Genomic DNA, 15,875 nt, shown 5'->3' with positions numbered 1-15,875 from the left:
TGAAATTTTCATTTTTCTTTCCCTTAATGTTTCTTACTGATTGGGAATACTCCTTTTGAAGCACCTGTTAAAGTTACCCCCCACTCTGCTTTTTTAAAAATTGGTTTGCATACTTTTTTGTGTTTTTTATAATTAAAATTTATTTATACTGTAAGCTAATTATATATTTATAATTCAGTTTATACTATAACCCAGTATTCTTGCCTGGAAAATCCCACGGATCGAGGAGCCTGGTGGGCGACAGTGGGTTTGCAAAGAGTCAGACATGACTAAGTGAGTGCACACACATGTACACACACATAATTAAAGTGACTCTATTCTAATTATTTTATGACATAAGAAAATTATGAAAAGTTTTTTAAACAGCTCTGCTGCTAAGTTGCTTCAGTCATGTCCAACTCTGTGTGACCCCATAGATGGCAGCCCACCAGGCTCCCCTGTCCCTGGGATTCTCCAGGCAAGAATATTGGAGTGGGTTGCCATTTTCTTCTCCAATGCATGAAAATGAAAAGTGAAGTCACTCAGTTGTGTCCGAGACTCCTAGCAACCCCATGGACTGCAGCCTACCAAGCTCCTCCGTCCATGGGATTTTCCAGGCAAGAGTACTGGAGTGGGTTGCCATTGCTTTCTCTGTTAAACAATCTGTTAAACAGCTCTATTGAGAGTTAATTCATATACCAAGCAGGTCATTTAAAAGTGTATAAATCAGTGTTTTGGTGTTTATTCATAGGGTTGTACAATGATCACAATTTGTCTCTTCTAAAAGAAAATGTTTAACCCATTAAACAGTTGATCCACATGCCCCCTTTCACAAATCTTAAGTGAGCACTGATTGGTTTTCTGCTTCTATAAATTTGTCTTATCTGTACAATTTTTATAAATGGAATCATACAATATGTGGTCTTTTGTAATCAACTTTTTTCATTTAATGTGATATTTCAAAGTTGATTCATGTTGTAGCATGCGTCACTACTTCTTTTTTTAAAACACAGTTTAGTTACATGGATATACTACAGGTTATTTGTACATCCATCCATTGATGAAAATTTGGATTGTTTCCATTTTTGTCCTTCTGAATAGTGCTTCTGTGAACATTCATATCTAAGTTTCTGTAGGGAAGTATGTTTTTATTTCTCTTGAATATACCTGAGAGTAGAAATGCTAGATCCTATGATAACTGCAATACTTCAGACTTTTACATTATTATTGTATTTGTTATGGTGATCAGTGATTAGTGATCTTTGATATACAATTGTAATTGTTTAGGGACACCACAAATCAGACCCATATAAGACAATAAACTTAATAAATGTTATGTATGTTCTGTTTCACTGACTAGCCATTTCCCTTTCTCCCTCCCCTGGAGTCTTCCTATTCCCTGAGCCACAATAATACTGAAATTAAGTTAGTTAATAACCTGACAGTAACCTCTAAATGTTCAAGTGAAAGGAAGAGTCATATGTCTGTCGCTTTAAATCAAAAGTTAAACATGATTAAGCTTAGTGAGGAAAGCATGTTGGAAGCCAAGATAGGCTGAAAGCTAGGCTCTTGAGCCAAACAGCCAAGCTGTGAATGCAAAGAAAAGTTCTTGAAGGAAATTAAAAGTGCTGCTTCATTGAGTACATGGATGATAAAAAGTTAAATAGCTGTATTGCTGATATAGAGAAAGTTTTAGACTAAGGTCTGCTTAGAAGGTCAAATCAGTCACAAAATTCAGTTAAGCCAGAGCCTAATCCAGAGCAGGGCTCTAACTCCCTTCAATTCTGTGAGGGCTGAGAGAGGTGAGGAAGCTGCAGAAGAAATGCTTGGTGCCAGTAGAGGTTACTCCATTAAGTTAAGGGAAGAGGCTGTCGCTGAAATACAGAAGTGCAAGGTGAAACAGCAAGTACAGACAGAAGCTGCAGCAAGTTATCGAGACGATTTAGCTAGATAACGAATGAAGGTGGCGACACTAAACAGCACATTTTTAGTGAAAACAGAACATCCATATTTAATAAGATGCCTTCTAGGATTTTCATGGCTAAAGAAGAGAAGTCAATGCGTAGCTTTAAAGAACAGGCTGACTCTGTTGTTAGGAGCTAACACAGCTGGTGACTTTAAGTCAAAGCCAGTGCTCATTTACCATTCTCTAAGCTTCATGGGAAATAGATGGGGAAACAGTGGAAACAGTGACAGACTTTATTTTGGGGGGCTCCAAAATCACTGCAGATGGTGATTGCAGCCATGAAATTAAAAGACGCTTACTCCTTGGAAGAAAAGTTATGACCAACCTAGATAGCATATTCAAAAGCAGAGACAACACTTTGCCGACTAAGGTCCGCCTAGTCAAGGCTATGGTTTTTCCTGTGGTCATGTATGGATGTGAGAGTTGGACTGTGAAGAAGGCTAAGCGCCAAAGAATTGATGCTTTTGAACTGTGGTGTTGGAGAAGACTCTTGAGAGTCCCTTGGACTGCAAGGAGATCAGCCCTGGGATTTCTTTGGAAGGAATGATGCTAAAGCTGAAGCTCCAGTACTTTGGCCACCTCATGCGAAGAGTTGACTCATTGGAAAAGACTCTGATGCTGGGAGGGATTGGGGGCAGGAGGAGAAGGGGACGACAGAGGATGAGATGGCTGGATGGCATCACAGGCTTGATGGACATCAGTCTAAGTGAACTCCGGGAGTTGGTGATGGACAGGGAGGCCTGGCGTGCTGTGATTCATGGGGTCGCAAAGAGTCGGACACGACTGAGCGACTGAACTGAACTGAACTGAAGCTCAAACTACCACACAGTTACACTCATCTCACATTCTTGTAAAGTAATGCTCAAAATTCTCCAAGCCAGGCTTCAACAGTATGTGAACCGTGAACTTCCAGGTATTCAAGCTGATTTTAGAAAAGGCAGAGGAACCAGGGATCAAATTGCCAACATCCGTTGGATCATCAGAAAAGCAAGAGAGTTCCAAAAAACATCTATTTCTGCTCTATTGACTAGGCCAAAGCCTTTGACTATGTCCATCACAATAAACTGTGGAAAATTCTGAAGGAAATGGGAATACCAGACCACCTGACCTGCCTCTTGAAAAATCTGTATGCAGGTCAGGAAGCAACAGTTAGAACTGGACATGGAACAACAGACTGGTTCCAAATAGGAGGAGTACGTTAAGGCTGTATATTTTCACCCTGCTTATTTAACTTACATGCAGAGTACATCATGAGAAACAACTGGGCTAGAGGAAGCACAGGCTGGAATCAAGATTGCTGAGAGAAATATCAATAACCTCAGATACACAGATGACACCACCCTTATGGCAGAAAGTGAAGAAGAACTAAAGAGCCTCGTGATGAAAGTGAAAGAGGAGAGTGAAAAAGTTACCTTAAAGCTCAACATTCAGAAAACAAAGATCATGGCATCCAGTCCCATCACTTCGTGGCAAATAGATGGAGAAACAGTGGAAACAGTGGCAGACTTTATTTTTGGGGGGCTCCAAAATCACTGCAGATGGTGACTGCAGCCATGAAATAAAAAGATGCTTGCTCCTTGGAAGGAAAGTTATGAACCTAGACAGCATATTAAAAAGCAGAGACATTGCTTTGCCAACCAAGGTCTGTCTAGTGAAGGCTATGGTTTTTCCAGTAGTCATGTATGGATGTGAAAGTTGGACTATAAAGAAAATTGAGCGCAGTGGAATTGATGCTTTTGAACTGTGGTGTTGGGGAAGACTCTTGAGAGTCCCTTGGACTGCAAGGAGATCCAACCAGTCCATCCTAAAGGAGATCAGTCCTGGGTGTTCATTGGAAGGACTGATGCTGAAGCTGAAACTCCAATACTTTGGCCACCTCATGCAAAAAGCTTACTTATTTCAAAAGACCCTGATGCTGGGAAAGATTGAAGGCAGGAGGAGAAGGGGACGACAGAGGATGAGATGGCTGGATGGCATCACTGACTCAATGGACATGAGTGTGAGTAAACTCAGGGAGTTGGTGATGGACAGGGAGGCCTGGCGTGCTACCGTCTGTGGGGTCGCAAAGAGTGGGACATGACTGAGCAACTGAACTGAAATCCTAGGACCCTTAAGAATTATGCGAAATCTACTCTGCCTGTGCTCTATAAATGGAAAAAGAAAGCCTGGAAGACAGCACATACCTCTGTTTACAACATAGTGTACTGAATATTTTATGCCTACTGTTGAGACCTATTGCTTAGGAGACAAGATTACTTTCCAAATATTACTGCTCATTGATAGTACGTGGTCACGTGAGAGCTCTGCAGATGTTGTGGAAATAGCCAGAGAACTTGAATTAGAAGTGAAGGCTGAAGATGTGATTGAATTGCTACAAGCTCATGATAAAACTTAGATAAGGTGTTAGATGAGCCAAGAAAGTGGTTTCTTGAGGTGGAAACTGCTCCTGGTGAAGATGCTGTGAAGATTGTTGAAATGACAACAAAGGGCTTAAAATATTATGTAAACTTACTCGATAAAGCAGCAAAGTTTTTTGCCGTTCTCTCAGAAACCACTGTCCTGGGCTGCCTGTTACCCAGAATCTGAGACTTGCTGCATATACTTTTTTTTTTTAATTTTTTTAATTTTAAAATCTTTAATTCTTACATGCGTTCCCAAACTATACTTTTGTATGATTTTTATTGTAGTTGTTTTCAGTGAGAGGGTAAATCTGATACATGTTAATCCATCATTTAGAAGCAATTGTCTTTTTCCTGTGCTTTGTCACCTCTTTGCTTGTTGTTATGAAAACGTTCCTTTTCTCTGCTTGGTTCAGTTATTTTGTTTCATCAAAGACATACTTAAATATGATGTCTCTTTTGAGGCTTTTTTCTTCCTCCTCCAGAAATTTCTTTATCCCTCTTCTGTATCCCCATAGTATTTTTGATGTTGCCTTATTTTACCAATTAGTTGGTTTGAACTTTGAGGGCAGAAACTTGTCATTTTTATATTAGCTTCCTTCTTACTGCCTAGGTTAGTGCCTTATATGGCACCCAGGGAGCATTAGCGTAGAGTGAGGCTCTGAGTAGCTTGTGTCTAGGTCATGTGCATTATGTATAGGACATGAATTCTCTGTCCTTAGTTTATCTGCATTGCATCATGGTTTTTGTGGTTTTTTTTTTTTTTTTGCTTCCTGTTTGTCTTCACTGTATTTCAGACCATTGAGATTGGTAGATAAATGTAATGGCAAATAAAATCTACTGTATTGGGAATGTATTTGGAATGTGAATAAAATAGGCCATGGCTAACAAGTTTAAAATTTTTGAACTATATAAAATACAGGTTGGGCTAAAGAATAATCTTGAAACTGTGTTTTTACTTTATTTCAGTGATTTTAGAAAAATATAGTTTAAATTTAGAGGCATAGATTTTGTTTCAAAGTTCTTGATGCATGCCTGGCTCATTATTTGCCAGCTGTATACCCTTATCCAGTTACTTGGCTTCCTCTGTAAAATGAAATTAATAACAGTACTTATAACTATGTCAGTATCCTGCTGAGTCTTAACAGGCTTCTAAGTTCTGCTGATGTTGCTGGTCTATGGAACACACTTTGTGTAGCAAGGATGTGTATGATGGTCAGATGAGTTGTAAAACTGAAATGATCTTAAGAAAATAGGAGCACAGTGTTTTCTGTCTTATTTCTGTATCTCTCCCTGTTGAATATCTGTACCATTTAAAATTAAGTCCTTCCTGACTGAAGATGCCTCCTATGATCCACTTCAGTCTCAATGCTGTAGCCATATGCAAGTTCTTTTAGAACTAAAAGAAACTAAAATTTGCTTTAGTGTGTCTCACCAGCATTTAGGCCTCTGTTAATTATCACTTTTTCCAGGAACTCTTCACTGGCCCCCTTCTCCTGCTCTTCCTCCCTTATCCACTAGGTTAGATGTACTAGTGTGTGTTTCCATAGCACCTGTGCTTTTCCATTATAGCATTGTACATATTTGCTAGTTTGTCTCCCTCTAGACTGTAAGATCACTGAGGGTAGGGGTGGTGCCTGGGACAGATTAGCATTCAGTAAATATCTGTTGAAGGATTGAATCACAGTTACAGTTATCAGTCTAATGTTATCAGCATCAGAGCTAAAGAACACGGACTTCTATAGTTTCTAGCTTAGTATTCATTTGGGAAAACTGATATTCTGCTGAGAAATACTGTAGAAGAATTGTATATTCTTTGACAATGGTTGTCAGAACTATCTGCATTCCAGTACAGGTTGCATACTGACATTTATACCTGAAAGTCTGGGCTACTGCCATTTTAAATCATGAGATATTATGGTCAAGACCCTTTTCTATTAGAGTGTCTGTTAGAATGACTCCAAATAAATAGATAGCTGTTGTGTACATACAAGATCTATTTTAAGAGGTCTAATCTACGAAAAGACATGGTTTTGTTTTTTCTGGTTTTTTTTTTTTTTTTTTTTGGTGCTTTGAAAGTACCGTTAACTATTATAATACTTAAATTGCCTGCTACCTATAGCACGTATGCCTACATATCTTTTTCAAGATCATCAGTTTTTAAATTGAAAACACTGTAGGAGTTTAGAGGGGTTAGGAACTTGTGCCTTTTTCTAATAAGAGAAGCAAAAATAATGATAACTACAGTATTTCATTTACCATGTGAAAGTGATAGTTGCTCAGTCGTATCCAACTCTATATGACCCCATGAACTGCCAGGCTTCTCTGTCCTTGGGATTCTCCAGGTAAGAATACTGGAGTGAATTGCCATGCCCTTCTTCAGGGGATCTTCCCAACCCAGGGATCGAATCTGGGTCTCCTGCTTTGCAAGCGGGTTCTTTACCATCTGAGTCACCTGGGAAGCCCAGATTACCATACTTGTTACTTCATAGATATGAGTGATTTAATCACCACAGTAACTTTATTAGGTAGGTACAGTTATTATTTACATTTATAGTTGAGGAATCATGGTCAGAAACATTAAATACCTTACTGAAGTTTACAATTGACAGATGATATGATTAAACTCTTTCTGTTGATTCCAAAACTTAATCATAGGTTGATACCACATTTTATCAGTAATAGGATGTGTAAAGTCCATGGAATATATGTTATTCTTGCATATGGTAAAAAGATAGGGAGATATAGTTTTTCATTTGTGTTCCCAGTTGTATTTTTCCCTTTTATTCTGATAGAAGTCCTATCACCAGCCTTGAAGCAGGTGAACTTCTAAGTGACTTCCATCCCATTGAAAAGACTGAGTGGTAATAATACCAATACGGTATTTTAACATATATATATGGAATTTAGAAAGACAGTAATGACAACCCTATATGCAAGACAGCAAAAGAGACAAGAGATGTAAAGAACAGACATTTGGACTACGTGGGAAAAGGCAAGGGTGGGGCGATGTGAGAGAATAGCATTGAAACATGTGTATTACCATATGTAAAAGAGATGACCAGGGCAAATTCAGTGCATGAAGCAGGGCACCCAAAGCTGGTGCTCTGGGACAACCCAGAGGGATGGGGTAGAAAGGGAGGTGGGAGGGGCATTCAGGATGGGGGACACATGTACTCCCGTGGCTGATTCATGTCAATGTCTGGCAAAAATCACCACAATATTATAAGATAATTAGCCTCCAATTAATTAATTAATTTTAAAAAAGACTGAGGTGTAATGAGAATCACCAGTATCTGTAGAATGCTCTATTAGTGCCAGGCAGTGTCAAGTGTTTCCCATTCTTTATCTCATTTTGTTCTTACTAATTGTCCTCTGAATTAAAGGCAGTGTTATTTATATCCACCTATTAATAAAGATATCATATATGTTATTTTCCAATTTATAGATGAGGAAACTGAGTTTCAGAGGCCCAAAGCCACATAGCAAGTTATGACAGAGCCTGCGTTCAGAGTTCCTGATGCCAAACAGTGCTACAAAGGAAGACTGAGATTTTGTAGATACCCATTTTGACTCTGAGAGTGAAGTCATAGTCAGCACATTCTTATATCTCCATTTTATCATAGAAAGAAAGGATGGTAATGTTCAAGTTAAATATGGATTTGCCAGAATGGTTCAGAATTACTGGTTTTGAACACTGACTTTGTACTTCAGGAGCTTTCTTCCCACTTTCATATATGTTTTTGGAGATGAGTATTATTTTGTATTTCTCTGAACTCTTAGAATCGTTGGCAGGTTAGAATCTAACGTTGACACTTTGGGCTCAAATTTAAGCAGAAGAATGAGTGCTGTTGTCGGCTGTGCTTTTCTGCCATTGGGAATCTTTGTAGACTGGTAATGAGATCTGAGGAATTGGAGAGAAAAGGTGACTGTATACAGCTAACCATATTTAGGTACCAGTAGACCCTAATCTAGTTGCTGCAGACCCCTATTTTTATAGTGATTGTGCTAGGTTACCAGAGACATACTCTTATCTATTAAAATTTCATTTGTGTTGAACATCATTCTTGTACATGTACATCAGTGTACTATTTAATGAATATTGAGCCATGTTACGATAATTTAGAAGCACTTCAGCCATTGGTATTGGTAACATGAAGGGGGAAATTGTGTTTGTCACTCTGTTTTGCAGCTTTGATTTAGTGTGTTTGCTAGCCAGTAGTGAAATAATTTGCTACTTAAAATAGTACTGGTGGCTTCTTACATATCATGGCTTCTCTTTGATACTTGGTGCTTAATCTTCATACTTGGTTCTCAGCCCAAAAGCTCAGTTAGGATACAGAGTCAGTAACATGACATTTTGTCTTTGCTACTGATTTTTCTGAATGACCATAAAGAAGTTAATTTCTGCATCTTTTTATACATCTGTGCAAGAAGGATAACAGCTCATAGTGGTACCATAGGGATTAACTTGTGTACACATTTGGAAGAAGCTAATGCCTATTTTATATATATATGTATGTATTGTGTTTTGCAAATATTCATTGCAGCTGAATGATTTATGCAAAAAGGCAACAAAAAGATAATTTCTGTCCAATGTTCCTGACTTGTTGGGTGGCCACATAACTCTGAGGGGACTTGTTAATCCACACTTATAAGTTTCCCCTTCCCATTCCTGGAAGACAGTGGTCCAACTTGTGGTCCATAGTAATTTCCAGCTGGGTCAGGAACTGATCTTTTCAACATTAATGTTTGTTAATGTATATATTTTCATTTCCAGCAGATATTTAGTTATGCTGTTTAATTTAAAAAAAGAAAAGCAGATTTCCCCTCTTTAGCATTTCAATAAAGACAACCTTCACATTAACTAATTATATATTGGTTTATAGGGTCTTTTGCTCTGACTCAACCTTCAAATCTTTGAGATAAGAAACAACACTCGACCTACATTAATTTGCTTGAAATTTGGTTTAGAAAATGGTTTGAAACCTCGGTTTTAAGGAAATGTTTTCAGTAGAACTGAAACACAGTTGTACATGTTGATAAAATTTGAGAACTCTTCATTGGTGCCTGGGGAATGATACTAACTTTACAAAAGCAGAATTCCTTAACTGGGGGCTTCCCTGGTAGCTCAGACAGTAAAGAATCTGCCTGCAATGCAGGAGACCTAGGTTCGATCCCTGGGTTGGGAAGGTCCCCTGGAGAAGCGAAAGGCTACTTAGTCCAGTATTCTTGCGTGGAGAATTCCATGGACAGAGGAGAGTGGCAGGCCACAGTCCATAGGATTGCAAAGAGTCCACATGATTAAGTAACTAATACTTTCCCCTAATCTTTGTAGTAAAAAACTACTTTTTAATACAGTTAGTTTCTTTATATTAACAATAACATATATGTAACACTATATTATACTTCAGTTCAGTTCTGTTCAGTCGCTCAGTCGTGTCCGACTCTTTGCGACCCCATGAATCGCAGCATGCCAGGCCTCCCTGTCCATCACGAACTCCTGGAGTTCACTCAGATTCATGTCCATCGAGTCGGTGATGCCATCCAGCCATCTCATCCTCTTTCGTCCCCTTCTCCTCCTGCCCCCAATGCCTCCCAGCATCAGAGTCTTCAGTGAGTCAACTCTTCGCATGAGGTGACCAAAGTACTGGAATTTCAGCTTTAGCATCTTTCCTTCCAAATAAATCCCGGGGCTGATCTCCTTCAGAATGGACTGGTTGGATCTCCTTGCAGTCCAAGGGACTCTCAAGAGTCTTCTCCAACACCACAGTTCAAAAGCATCAATTCTTTGACGCTCAGCCTTCTTCACAGTCCAACTCTCACATCGATATATGACCACAGGAAAAACCATAGCCTTGACTAGACGGACCTTAGTCGGCAAAGTAATGTCTCTGCTTTTTAATATTATGCTTAGGAAGTGCTTATACAAGGATGGTTATATTTGGTCCTTAAAGTTCCCTGGCAAGTATTGTTACTTCATTTCATAAGATGCTGAGAAAGCAAGAGGCTTGCTGCTGCTGCTAAGTTGCTTCAGTCGTGTCCGACTCTGTGCGACCCCACAGACGACAGCCCACTAGGCTTCTCTGTCCCTGGGATTCTCCAGGCAGGAATACTGGAGTGAGTTGCCATTTCCTTCTCCAATGCATGAAAGTGAAAAGTGAAAGTGAAGTCGCTCAGTTGTGCTCTACTCAGCGACCCCATGGACTGCAGCCTACCAGGCTCCTCCGTCCGTGGGATTTTCCAGGCAAGAGTACTGGAGTGGGGGTGCCATTGCCTTAGCGAGGGACAAACGGGAGCAGAGTTGAAATGTAGGTGCACACCCTTCATCTCCAGATTCTTGCTTTTCTTACCATTCCGTGCTATCTAAAACCTTGCAAAATCTGACTCCTATACAATACTGTGAAGCAGGTAATTTTAATTAAAATTGTGTAACATGCCAGATCTTTTTTCACTTACAGTATTATCTTTTAATTCTTAAAATAATACCAAGAGATAATAATTTTTACTCCCTTTTCCAAATTAGGAAAGCTGGGGCTTAGAGACATTTCCCAAGGTGGCATGGATAAATAACAGATCCAGGTTCAAATTGAGATTTATTTCATCCAAAGCCTGTCTTGTTTCTATTAAATATTAATATCATTGTTGCTTCCTGTGGTATATGTCTAACAGATAAACTGACTGATAGTTTGCTGATTTTCCGTTTGACCTGTGGACTATTAGCTGGAAAATTTTGTTCTGCTATATTCCTTTTTATTACAGGATGAGTAAAGTGAATTTTCCCCAAAGATTTCTTGGATTTGATTGTACCTTAATTAACTAAGCTGTCTGGATGAAAGGTCTGCCAGTCTCTCTGTATATCCTTAGGCAAGTCATCCAACTTTGGGTGGGGGGGCCTTATTTCCTTTTCACAGACAAACTTTTGGATTATATAGTCAAGCTTTCTTACATCTCCGAGATTCTAGTTATTTTAGGAGAGACTTGGCAGAAAGGTTAGAGATTTATTCATCTTTTTTGATGAATCTCTTTATTTTTTAGAGTTTTATGCTAATGATAAATTTCCCAGCAATAAAAGATGTGGAGGGGGGAAGATTCTCTGACCTACATGTTTCTGTAGATGTCATTTGTTAATGAAAAGCCATTTGGTGGGAATGACCTATTGGAGTTCTCTAATTAGCTATACTCAACTCCTGTTTTACAGTCTGTAATATGTTTTGATAAGCAAGAACCAAAAACACATTCTTTAAGTGACATTGTGTGTAGAAGAGATCAGAAATGTCAGATTTCATTGTTCAGATCTGGAAAGAAATTCCTCTGGTAATTGTAGTTAATAAAAAAGTTTTGATCTTATATTGCCGAAATAAATTATTTATATGCAGTTTTCTATCAATTGTAATTTCTTATTATCATTTTGCAAGAAATTTGAGTAATTAAAGTTATATATATGTGTATGTGTGCATGTCAGTTCAGTTCAGTCGCTCAGTCATGTTTGACCCTTTGAGACCCCATGGACTGCAACATGCCAGACTTCCCTGCCATCACCAGCTCTCGGAACTTACTCAAATTCATGTCCATTGCATTGGTGATGCCATCCAACCATCTCATCCTCTGTCGCCCCCTTCTCCTCCCCCTGCCTTCAATCTTTCCCAGCATCAGGGTCTTTTCCAAGGAGTCAATTCTTCTCATTAGGTGGCCAAAATATTGGAGTTTCAGCTTCAGCGTCAGTCCTTCCTATGAATATTCAGGACTGATTTCCTTTCAGATGAACTGGTTGGATCTCCTGGCTGTCCAAGAGACTCTCAAGAGTCTTCTACAACACCTCAGTTCAAAAGCATCAATTATTTGGTGCTCAGCTTTCTTTGTAGTCCAACTCTCACATCCATACATGACTACTATATGTTTAAACTACTAAAATGTTTAATTAACTTCTGCTTGGTCAGTGAATCATTTGGCCTGCATCTCAGATAAAAGAAGAATCACACAGTATATTTGATTTTTAAAATATATCTATGTATTATTTATTTTTGGTTGTGTCAGGTCTTAGCTGTGGCATGTGGTATTTTTTATCTTTATTGAAACATGCAGGATTTTAAGGCACATGGACTTCCTTGGGTTGTCCTTATTCCTTCGAATAAGATCCCACACAACTAAACCCACAGCATGTGGGATCTTTGTTCTCCAACCAGGGATTGAACCAGTGTCTCCTGCATTGGAAGGCAGATTCTCAACCACTGAGCCAACAGGCAAGTCCCCCGACAGTGTGTTTAAATTGGTGCCTTAGCTTTCATCAAAAGGTCATAGATGTCCATTTGAATCTACAAAGACATTATTAAGCATTGTGTAACAATTTTCTCCTCTTAGGTCATAAGGTCACAAATTGAAAAATTGCTTCTCACAAACTTTGTAATTCAAGATATGTTTATTAGAAAAGATGGCAAAATTTAAATTTTATTAGTCTGTGTGTATGTTCTGATTTCCTATAGCCATCTGACAGAAATTCCTAAACAAATTTCCTTCAAAATGAATAACTGCCTTTCAGAATTTTTTGGACCCAAAGGCAGTTTTCCCAGGATTCATTAAAGTTTCTTTATTTTTAGTTGTTGGCATCGTATGTAGCTTGTGAAAGGCAGTAAAAGACAAACAGCTTCGTGGTGGGGAAGAAAAAGGTGGATTCTTAGTAAATCTCAGATTTTCTTTTCAGAATGATTCATTTGCCATATATTTGTAATGATTTATTTCAGTAATATCTTAGTTGGATTGTAAGAAAGTCAAACTAGCATATTTTAATCTCCCGCTCTTGCAATAAAAGATAAAGATGTTTAGAAGTAAGCCATCTGACAGAATTTTGTTTTGGTTTGTCATCGTTTTTTCTCTATTTACTCCTCAAATGCATTGGAAATGCCATTTACCAAAAAATACATTTACAATTAGATGTTTCAACACAGAAGTAAAAGGAGATCAATCACAGGGCATGTAAAGGACGTGGAAAGGGCATTGAGTGTGTGTGGATGTACATGTCTACTTTTATTTTTGGAGCAGCCAAAGGAGCCAGGCATTATATAAGATGATGGAAACAGAAGGATAGATGTGATGGTTACATGACAGAAATATGTAGAGAATACCGTAGGAACACAGATGATGAGCATCTGAAAACCAGAACTCCATGTAAGGTGGGTAACACTTCAGCTGATAGCTGGGGGGAGAAGGTGAGACTTCCCAGGTAGAGGGAACAGTTACACAGAGGCATGGAAGTTGATTGGAGAATTTCAGGTAATTCCATAAAGGTTCAACTAACCTTTGAGTAAAGGTCCCTAAGAGAGGCTGAAGTGCCAAAAAATGACATAAAAGGAAATTATGTCAAAAAGTTTGGGATCTATTGAAATAACTTAAGCAAATTTCTCAAAGACAAAAAGTGAACAAGACTGTATTGATAACTGTTACACAGAATGGAGATTAAGTGTATGTTTTAGAAAGTTCTCTTTGAAGAGTTATGGGTAAGGAATTCTCATAATGGAAATTATTACAGTAATCTAAGCAGTACATAATTAAAATCTAAACAGTTTGGAATAAAGGGAGGACGGAATCTGTGGGTTCAAAAGATGTTTAATGATGGACTCTACTGTTGATGATTTAGTGGATTGGAGGAGAGAGGGAAAGAGAAAGACTTAGATATTTTCCAGTTTCTGATTTGGACAGCTGGCCAGGTAATTAAATCATTCATCAAAACAAATATTGGAGAGAAGCAGATATTGGGAGACAGGGGAAGAATTAAGACTTCCAGTTTTGGATAGTTACTCAGTGGGTAAGATGATAAATAAGAAACCAACAAGTAAAGTAAATATCAGATTGTGAGAAGGATTCTAAACAAGCTGTGGTGATAGAACTTTGGGAGACTGCTTTTACAAAGATTGCTCAGGAAAGAATTGCTTGAGGAGCTCTGTCTTACAAGATAAGAATTCTAGCAATGGGAATGGCAAGTGAAAGGCTTGGACATAGGAAGTGCCTGTACTATAGAATAGAGGGGAGACCACTGTTGCTGGAAAATAATTTATTAGGAAGAGAGTAGCATGACATGGGGTTGGAAAAGAAGAAATTCAAAGTGTAAGTGAAGATATTTTCCTTATCTACTGAATAGGAGGAGAAGGCTAAGAAAATGGCCTAGGGGCCACAGAGTTTCATATTGGATTGTAGGTAGGATTATAAAGAAATCTTTCTATTATTTCCAGGTTTATGAAGTAAGGTAGTTAATATATAGGATTTAGAGGAGTTGTAAGGATTTGGGTAATGTATGGAGTAGTGATCTCCAAGAATGAGAAAGCAAATTAAGGAGGAAATTGTAATAGAATCGTTGGATGTTGTGTCTGATTGTGCTTAGTGATGATTATTTTTAAGTAAAATCAATCAAGCTGGTTGTATACTTTATCTACTTGGAGCTTCATGGGGACAGGTTGAGAGAAAACAAATATTCAGTAAAAGTAAAACTATCTCCATTTTACAGATGAGGAAAATGAACTTCAGAGAAGTTAGCACTTGTTTAGAGTCCCTAAAGTAAAATTTAACCCAGATTTTTCGTATTCCTAAGCCCACAGACTTTCCAGTATAGTACACTGCTTCCCATAGGATCTGCCTATTGTTTTTAAGCATTAAATTAGCTCTGACCTTGGCTATTAAGCCAGTTGTGTAGAGTTATGAAAGGTATCAGTTGCTTCCTATTGCCTGTTACAGGGAAGTATATCAGTTCTTTAGGTAGAAAAAAAATCTTCTCTGGACACTAAATTCCAAGAGGAAGTTAGCATCCAGTGTCTTACATGCTAGATATTAAATATCATAATGAAATGATAGTCAATTGCAATTTTGCAAAAGTTACAGCAAGAAATATCTATTAACCCTTGAGAAGGGCAGCATCATAAATCATAGTACAGAAAAGGCATTTCTGTGGGGAGAAAAACTAAAATAGTTTAAGTATTTTGCTTTCTGGTCATCTGCCTCAATGTAGAAAACTCAGAAGAATGACAGCTTATTGATTTTAACTGTAATTTTGACAGGAGCTGACCACTAGCCAGGCTGAGACCAAATTCTCTGGTGAGAGAGAGCCTAAAGAGTCTGTGTTTTGTTTTGTTGATTGAATCAAGATTCATATTCTTTAGCTATTCATTTTATAGAAGACAGCATTGACAGTTGGTTATTAAAATTAAAGTGCTTGATTTGAGTTCTTGCTGAACAGAGAGGCCATAGTGTATGCATGCATAGGGTCAAGGGTTTCAAAAAGCAGTTTTGAAGTGTGATAAACCAAGCCATGCATTTACTTTCTCTCCCTCTCAATGACTTATTGATATGATGATAAAGATACATGCATAAAAAATAAGTTCTTGATAATGGTGAAAATGAAAGAGTGTACTACTGGAATAGCAAAGATTTTTTGCATAATTCTCAGATACACAAAGTAGGGTTGTATTGATGAATAAGCTAGAGTAGAGGAAAACTGCAGCCTGGAACACAAATGGAAAAGGTTGCAGTGGGAGTTTCTGGAA

At 38.2% G+C, this 15,875-nt stretch overlaps 1 protein-coding gene across 2 annotated transcripts in view; it reads left to right on the top strand.

Moving 5' to 3' along the window:
- UVRAG (UV radiation resistance associated) overlaps positions 1–15,875 on the top strand; it is a 320,457-nt gene that overhangs the window by 157,377 nt on the left and 147,205 nt on the right. The window lies entirely within an intron of this gene.

Source organism: Capra hircus, chromosome 15, assembly GCF_001704415.2.
Source record: "Capra hircus breed San Clemente chromosome 15, ASM170441v1, whole genome shotgun sequence".
In the NCBI taxonomy this organism is placed as follows: Eukaryota; Metazoa; Chordata; class Mammalia; order Artiodactyla; family Bovidae; genus Capra; species Capra hircus.
This window is presented reverse-complemented; position numbering and strand designations above follow the sequence as displayed.